This window comes from Crotalus tigris, unplaced genomic scaffold (assembly GCF_016545835.1).
Source record: "Crotalus tigris isolate CLP2741 ecotype Arizona unplaced genomic scaffold, ASM1654583v1 scf7180000023825.297174, whole genome shotgun sequence".
Lineage (NCBI taxonomy): Eukaryota > Metazoa > Chordata > Lepidosauria > Squamata > Viperidae > Crotalus > Crotalus tigris.
In genome coordinates this window covers 226,977-235,410 of record NW_024100210.1, presented here as the reverse complement: position 1 = coordinate 235,410, position 8,434 = coordinate 226,977, and the positions used below count along the sequence as shown (strand labels likewise).

The following is an 8,434-nucleotide window of genomic DNA, read 5'->3' as shown; positions in this document are numbered from 1 at the left end:
CCGCTTGTAACCTCATGATCCTGTTGATCATATAAATAGGGGTACAGTAGCCATACATCCCATCCTCAGCCCAAGTAGCCGGGCCATAGACTAGAATGATGCAACAAGGTGGCCATTCATTCTTTTGCCAAGTGATTCCTGCGCATTGGGTGTATGCACTTGGTTCCCTTTTTTGTCTTGCCAATTTCATCATATACAGGGACTCCAAGAATTTGCTCAGTTTTTAATGGTAACAGGAAAAATCCTGGTCAAATTATTCCCAATACACAAGATCCACACCAGTTCTTAGGTAGTTGCCCGTATGCCATTTTTCCGCAAATCCAGTACATTCCATCTGGGGCTAACCAATGGAGACTGGTATTTGTGGGGTCTTTTAGATAGGGCATCCCAGGTATGTTAGTAAGGGCATAACGATCCATAGCAGTGGTCTCATTGATTCCAGACCACCATTTACCATTTTCCCATGTCCCTGTGCATAGGAGGTAACCTACTTCTACACAAGATTCTGTTTTTTGTTTTTTTTTTGTTTGCTTATTTTTTTATTTATTTTTTATTGAATTTTTTTTATTTTTTAACATACAAACATTTATAAAAATACAATAAGATTTTAAAGTAAGAAAAAAAAATTCATAAGCAACCATTGTCTATACTACCTTTACCCCCCCTTACCCTCCCTCCCACCCCCAACCCCCCTCCCTTCACTTCCCAGAGCAGAATACAGGGTTAATAATAACAAAATTTATAATAATAAAGAAAAAAGAAAAAAAGAAAAGAGAAAAAAAATTGTCATAATTAACCTTTAACTCCATAACCTATAAAACAATTCTATATAATATTTAATATTCATTCATAAAATAAATGAAACTTTTTAATGCCATACTTTTTCTGAATATAATCTATCCACCTTCCCCATACAATAATATATCTTTCTTGTGTATGATCCTTTAAATAAGCAGAAATTTTTGCCATTTCTGCAAAACTAGATACTTTAAATATCCATTCTTCTAAAGTAGGCAAGGAATCTTTCTTCCAATATAAACCTACTAATAACCTTGCTGCAGTTAATAAATTCAACATCAAAGTAGTTTCTTTTTCATTTAAGTCAACGAAAATACCAAGTAAAAATAGTTGAGGAGTAAACTTTATCTTTCTTCTAAAAATCTTTTGAATGTTCCACCAAATCATAATCCAAAAAGCCTTTACTTTTTTACAATTCCACCAAATATGAAAGTATGTCGCATCATTATTGCCACATCTCCAACATTTGGGCTGTATATTGGAATACATACAAGATATTTTTTTAGGATCTAAATGCCATCTATAAAACATTTTATAAAAATTTTCTCTCAAGTTTTGAGCTTGTGTAAATTTAACATTTCTTGTCCAAATTGTCTCCCATAAATCCAATGAGATCGGTTCCTGTATATTCTGAGCCCATTTAATCATACAATCTTTAACCAATTCTGTTTCCGAGTCTAACTCTAATAAAACATTGTATATTCTTTTTATATGAGCCGGATTTTGATTTTTTAATCTGAATAACCAATTGTCTATCTTCTAATGTTATTCCCTCTTTTTTATCTACAGTCCATCTGTCCACTATTTGTAAATATTGAAACCATGACTGTAGAATATTTTCCTGCCTTAATACATCTAGGGATTTCAAATGCCAATTCGAACCAGAGCAAATTAACAATTCTTTATATGAGATTTTATCAAAATTTGTCCCCTTAGAAGTTCCCTCAATTGCATGTTTGGGAATCCCCCAGATAGGTATTTTATAATTTAATCTATAATAATACTTTTTCCATACACGAAGTAAAGCATTCCTCAAAATATGTGATTTAAAAGTCCGATCGACTTTCTTATTAAAAATTAAGTATGCATGCCAACCATATATTAAATCCCAACCTTCCAAAAAAAGAATATCCATATTTGTTAAGTTAAGCCAATCACTTAACCAAGTTAAGGCGGCTGCATCATAATATAATTTCAAATTAGGTGCCTTAAGTCCCCCTCTTTCTCGAGCATCCTGTAATATCTTAAACTTAACCCTTGGTTTCTTCCCGGCCCATATAAAATTATTGATACCCTTGCCATTCCTCCAAATTTGCCTCTTTTTAAAGAATAGGTATCATCTGAAACAAAAAAAGAAACTTTGGTAGAACATTCATTTTTACAGCTGAAATTCTCCCCAACAATGACAATTGCAATTTTTTCCAATCTCTTAAGTCCTTCTGAACTTTTGCCCATAATGGTTCATAATTGTTCTTATACAATTTTCCATTTGAAGCAGTTAGATATACTCCCAAATATTTAACCTTTTTTACCATCTGAAAACCTGTGGCTTTAATCAAACTTTCCCTGTCCTTAACTGACATATTCTTAGATAATATCTTGGTCTTATAGTTATTAACTTTAAAACCAGAAACATTCCCATACTGTGTTATAAGTTCTAATAAACCATCAATCGCTTGATTCGGTTGTTCCAAAATTAAAACCAAATCATCCGCGAATGCCCGCAATTTATACTCATTCTTCCTTATCTTTACACCCTTGATTAACTTTGATTCCCGAATCTGAATCAATAAAATTTCCAATGTTAAAACAAATAACAATGGGGATAATGGACATCCTTGTCTTGTCCCTTTTTGAATATTAAAATTCTCAGTCAGTCCCCCATTTACAACAATTTGTGCAGATTGCTGCTGATATATAGCTTTAAGTGCATGTAAAAAATTATCCCCAAAATTTATTTTCTCTACCAATAAAAATAAAAATTGCTAGTCTAATTGATCAAAAGCTTTTTCAGCATCCAAAAAGATAAAAGCCACAATAATCTGGTTATTCTTATCCAAGTACTCAATTAAATTAATAATTTGTCTAACATTATGTTTCATATATCTCCCTGTTATAAATCCTGCTTGATCACTATGAATCAAAGAAGAGGGAATTAAGCTATTTTCCAAAGCACCCGAAGGCAGGACAAGAAGCAACAGGTGGAAACTAATCAAGGAGAGAAGCAACCTAGAACAGTGCTTCTCAACGTTTGTGTGACGGCGACCCCGTCACACAAACGTTCTGCGCATGCGTGGCACTGTGCACATGGGGGCAGGGCCCCCATGCGCAGCGTGCATGCGCGGCACTGCCCCCATGCACGACACGCATGCGCGACGCCCCCATGCGCAGCGCGCATGCGTGCACGGCGCGCCCCCATGCGCGGCTCATGTGCACGGCGCCGCGAAAAATGGCGGATCGCCACCTTTGGCGACCCCCCAAAAATGGTCGATCGACCACAAATGGGGTCGCGACCCATAGGTTGAGAACCGCTGACCTAGAACTAAGGAGAAACTTCCTGACAGTGAGAACAATTAATCAGTGGAACAGCTTGCCTCCAGAAGCAGTAAATGCTCCAACACTGGAAGTTTTTAAGAAGAGACTGGACAGCCATTTGTCCGAAATGGTGTAGGGTTTCCTGCCCGAGCAGGGGGTTGGACTAGATGACCTCCAAGGTCCCTTCCAACTTTACTACTATTATTATTATTATTATTATTAAATCTTTGATAACCTGCATTAGTCTATTTGCCAGAATTTTTTTAAAAATCTTATAATCAACATTTAATAATGAAATTCGCCTATAATTCTTAGGCTCTGTAAGATCCTGATCTTCCTTCGGAATCAATGATATAAAAGCTCTTTTCCAAGAAGGAGGAACTTGCATACCCAACAAAATACTGTTAAAGAGTTCCTTTAATGGCCCCATCATTTCTTCAGATAAAATCTTATAATACCTCGAAGTCAGTCCATCTGTTCCAGGAGACTTTCCAACCTTTAACTGCTTAATAGCTAAACCAATTTCCTCCACAGTAATTAAGCTATTCATCCCATTTTGTTGTTCCTCTGAGAGTTTAGGAAAATGTACTGATTGTAAATATTTATCTATGTCAAAACCCTTTATGTTATCACTTGACTATAATTTTGTATAAAAATCCAAAAAGCTTTTTCTAATCAAATCTTGCTGTACCTTTATACTTTACTTTCTCTATAATTCTAGCTTTCTGTTTCTTTCGTAACTGATAAGCCAACCACCTCCCAGGCTTATTCGCATTACAAAAAGTATTATGTCTCATATACGACAGATTGGTAGCCACCTGATCTGCCATCAACATGTTAAATTGTTCCTTAAGCATCTTTATGGATACCTTTAAATTATTATCAGTTGGGTTAAGAACCAACTCTTGTTCTTTTAGTTTAATCTCTTCTTCTATTTCTCTACGTCTTTGTAACCCTTTTTCCCTAAAAACTTTATTCAATTGAATCAAAATTCCCCTCATATATGCCTTACTGGCATCCCAAACCATAGACATCGATGTCCCCTTATTCATGTTTATAGCAAAAAAATCCTTTAAATGCTCTTTACACTTTTGTACAAACTCCTCCCGATTAAACAAGTTCTCACTCAGTCTCCAAGATCTTCTATTCCCATCTTCCAAATATAACTCCATCCACACAGGACTATGATCTGACAATGTTCTAGGAAAAATTTTCACCTTCCTCACTCTAGAGAGGAAGTCACTAGTAATCAGAAAAAAAATCAATCCTTGAAGATGACTGATGTCTATCAGAATAAAAAGTAAAGTCTCTATCACTTATGTTCCTTTCTCGCCAAATATCAATAAGCTCCAATTCTTCTTTCAAATCAAAAAAAGTCGTAGGTAGTTTAGTTTGAATAAAAGTTTTAGAAGAACTTCTTTTGTCTATAGTTGAGTCTAACACCCCATTCCAGTCACCCATCAAAATTACTGATTTATAATCCAACTGAGATGTCTTGCCATGCAGCAACTTATAAAATTGTTTCTGTTGTTGATTGGGAGCATATAGTCCAACAATAAGAACTTTTTGGCCTTGTAATAATAATTCCACAAAAAGATATCTTCCTTCAGAATCAGCCTCAATTAGTTTAGCTGAAAAAGTTTTCTTCACATAAATTACCACTCCCCCTTTTTTCCCTGGAGCTGGAGCAGTAAAATGTGAGCCCAGTCGGGAATTCATCAAAAATTTAGAATCCTTTAAAGTTATATGAGTCTCTTGCAAACATATCAAATCATTATTATGTTGTTTCAAGTAGTGAAAAACCTTTCTTCGTTTCTGTGGCACATTTAATCCATTAACATTCCAGGTCAGGAACCTGACCATCTTCACCGGCCTGGAGCCTCTGGAGCATGGCCTGCAGATCATCTGTCGAAGATCTTTTTGGTCTTGCCCCTCCCACAGGCTCTGTCGCAACCATACTTTCAACTTTATCACCACTCTTCTGCAACTGCTCTTTTTCTTTATGTTTATGGGCAGCTCGTGTCATCCTTTGCTCTTTTATGTCAAAATTCTGTACAGCTTGTTCCATAACCATCATTGATGAAGCTCCTGCCATAAGAGACTCTTCCTTTATCCTTATTTGTGGGGGTGATGACAATCTTGCTTTTAAAGTAGACTGATAAAAATCTCTTGCCTTAGAAACAGTAGTTAATCTGTGACGTATCCCTTCATAATTTACTATTATTCCTCTTGGAATCTCCCATCTGAACTGAATTTGACGATGTTTTAGCTCATCAGATAAAAAAGTAAAATCTTTTCTGGCTCTTAAAATTTTTGGAGGTATTTCTTTTAAAATTATCACATCTTGATCAGCAATTTGAAACTTTTGTTTGTAAAAAGCCTGTATAATTTCATTACGAATAGATCTTCTGGAAAAATAAATAACCACATCTATTGGTAAATTTCTCTGTCTGGCAACCCGTGAGTTAACTCTAAAAAATTTTTCTATCTCATTCTCAATTATTTCAGGCCTCCAGCCAATATTAGGAGCAATGTCTTTCACAATAAGCATCTTTAAGTCCTCCTGAGAGTTCTCTCTCAGGCCCCTGATACGCAATGCATATTCCATCTCTCTATATTGTGAAATGATTTGTTCATCCTGTGTAATTTCTATCTTGTTCTCTACCTCTTGCATCCTAGATTCCATTCTTGCTGCATTTTCAGTAATCTCTTCCATCTTGTCATCAATCCTCTCTATATGCAGGGCAAGGCCCTGAAAAGCAAAAAGTATATGGTCCCTTGCTTGTTCTTTTTCTCCAATAATTCTTCTGTATTAGCCCTCTCTGCAATTATAAGATCTTTTACTTCCTCCTTAATATCCAGGGCATGCTGTTTTAAAGCATCTTGTAAATCATTAAGAGAAATTGCAGGAGGAGGAGGAGAAGGTGGAGGTGATTTTGGTTTCTGAGAAGCAGGCTGAGGCATTGGAGAAGAAATAGGAACTTTAGGGGCGGGAGGCAGGCGTTTTGAAGCCATTTTCTTAAGTTCCAAGAAGAAAGATTCTTATTGAAAAAAAAAGGCACAGTTCTTTTAAATATTCTTTAAAAAAAAAACAAAGAAGGAAAAAGAGGAAAGAATAAAAGCCAAATTCTTACTTCTGTATTTAAAGAGTTAGTCTATATCCAAGTTTTACTTTGTAACGCAAATCAGGCAAGAAAGACGATCGCCATTTTACTTTTCACTTTCCCTTTCTTCTAAAGGGAAAGTGAACAAAAGAAGAAGAGGAAACTTGCTGAAGTTAAAGGCACCATCAAACTTGAGCACAGTCTCTCCTGGTCTGCTCCGTCTGCTTTCAAATACAAGCAGCTGAAAAAAGCAGATGTGGAAGCGGCAGCTTGCTTCATCCCAAAGCTTCGGGATGAAGGCTCCCTGGAATGCAGAGATTGCTCAGGCTCCGAGGGAGCTCTATCCTCCGATCCCCAAAATAACAGGGATCCAGGGGAGCTCTTACCTCTACCTGAGAGCTCTCCTCCTCCCTTTTTCCCAGGGAGGAGATTCAAGCCACGGGACAGCTGATTGTCAAAGTCCCGCGGCTTTTACACGGACCAGGAACGGGCGGCTTTGTAAAACGCCACCATTCGTCGTCGCTGGAACCACCGGAAGTCTACAAGATTCTGTTTTGTTTCTTGAGTAACATACATGTCCTACCAAGTTGGAAGTGAGAGCCCAATCACCATCTTTCCCACTTGTATAGGTTAAATTATTATTTTTAGACATTTCTAGTACCTTGGTATAATTTAACTCTTGTGCCTCCCATGGCCACCTTTCTCCCATGTTTGTTCCACCACACACAAAACAGTTAGACACACCTAAAATATGGGCAATGTCTTCTGCTAACTTAACAAAGGTATTGGTTACATGTCTAGGCCCTCCAGGAATATGTAGGTTCTCCATTTCCTCATAATATGACCAAAATAATGATTTTTGTTCTGGCCTTTTGGTTGCAGTTATAATTTTGACTTCTATTTCTGACATTGGATCATAGCCATTTGTATCTATTCCTACCCCAAATATCCATTTCTTACTTTTCCACCTATTTTGTTCCAGGAACCAACTGTCATTCTTGACTGTGAGAGTCACCAAATTACAGTTATCCGTTCCACAGGAATCTGCTTTTGTTTCATTCTTTTCAAACAAGATGTGGTCTATCTCTTTTGGATCTTGGGTATGCCACTTAATACATGACCACCACTTACATTTGACCACACATCCATCTGGTGGGCACAAGTACTTATATTTTGGGATAAAGCTGTGAATATTACCAATCCCTCTGCAACCATATGTTGGAGTCCAATAATTAGCTGCTTTGCAAACATCAAAGGTGACGGTAAAACTGGAGTGTGGATTGGATTTCCATTGGGAGATCCCTAAGAGTGCCTGGTCCTTATAGCTAGTTCTTGTTCTATGTGTTTTGATTTGTAAGGCCCAACGATCAGGATCAGACTTCGGGTTATAACACTGATATTGGACACCTTTTCTACAAACTTTATATGTAGTTCTATTGTATGTACAAGAGTCAGGAGAACTATCTTGGCACCCTTCTGGTTTAACTGTATGGTAAATCAAAGTCTTGGTTATCTGGTTTCCTTGTTTTGTAATTTTGATACAGTTTTGACAACCTTGGTTTCCCTGTGTTTCTGCTCTTTCTTGGTGTGTGCTACTCAATAATGCTTTATTAGAGGGTTTCTGCATTATGACCTCACGTGTAGCCATTGTACTGATTTGTGTAGGAATGTGTGTGCATATTAAATAATTAACAAATATTACAAGCTGTAGAATCCTCATATCTTCCACCGTGCATAGAGAGAGACAGCTTCCTGGGGTGTCTCAGCAAGGTTGTTCATCACACCGTGTCTTGGGAACCCGTTGCTGTATTTCTTGTAAATTTCAACACCAAAGGCTTGTCAGTCTTGTCCACCTTGTAGGTCACCGGATCTGCAAGTGCAGCTGCTTTCACTCTACTCCAATGGATCCAAGACTTTCCTTCCAAGGTTTTCACTGCCAAAGGAGAACACATGACAACAGTATACGGTCCTTTCCATCTTGGGCTCAAGGGATCTGA

At 37.2% G+C, this 8,434-nt stretch overlaps 1 protein-coding gene across 1 annotated transcript in view; it reads left to right on the top strand.

The window, feature by feature from the left end:
* The window catches only part of LOC120298242 (zinc finger protein 84-like), a 57,178-nt gene that overhangs the window by 25,643 nt on the left and 23,101 nt on the right, over nt 1-8,434 (top strand). The gene's annotated exons all lie outside the window — the stretch shown is intronic.